The sequence below is a fragment of the Nanorana parkeri genome, unplaced genomic scaffold, assembly GCF_000935625.1.
Source record: "Nanorana parkeri isolate BGI_ZX_2015 unplaced genomic scaffold, ASM93562v1 scaffold2821, whole genome shotgun sequence".
NCBI lineage: Eukaryota > Metazoa > Chordata > Amphibia > Anura > Dicroglossidae > Nanorana > Nanorana parkeri.
The window spans coordinates 14,797-15,154 of NW_017309089.1; the positions used below are offsets into that span (position 1 = coordinate 14,797).

The 358-nt window shown below is 54.2% G+C and overlaps 1 protein-coding gene across 1 annotated transcript in view; it reads right to left on the minus strand.

The window, feature by feature from the left end:
• The window catches only part of LOC108802354 (sodium/potassium-transporting ATPase subunit alpha-1), a 21,762-nt gene that overhangs the window by 448 nt on the left and 20,956 nt on the right, over window positions 1–358 (minus strand). The gene's annotated exons all lie outside the window — the stretch shown is intronic.

Below are 358 nucleotides of genomic sequence, written 5' to 3' on the forward strand. Positions count from 1 at the left end.
TCTGATTACAGCCCTCAGCACAAAGGAATGATTCATAACGCACAATGTGCTCAGCCGCATAACGCACAATCTGCTCAGCATAACGCACGGCCAACTCGGCACAATATACCAGCGGCTGCCCCCTAGACCGGAGCGATGTATAGATATGGATTCCATCGTCCAACATGACCGGAGGTCTGAAGGGAATTCCGCTCCATCGTATTTATTCAGCTCAGTGACAACTTACTCGGCCAACTTCTCTTTTAATGAATGGACCCCGGTGCTGTGCGGTCCCCGGTATAGACGGTAAATGGACCCCGGTGCTGTGCGGTCCCCGGTATAGACGGTAAATGGACCCCGGGGCTGTGCGGTCCCCGGT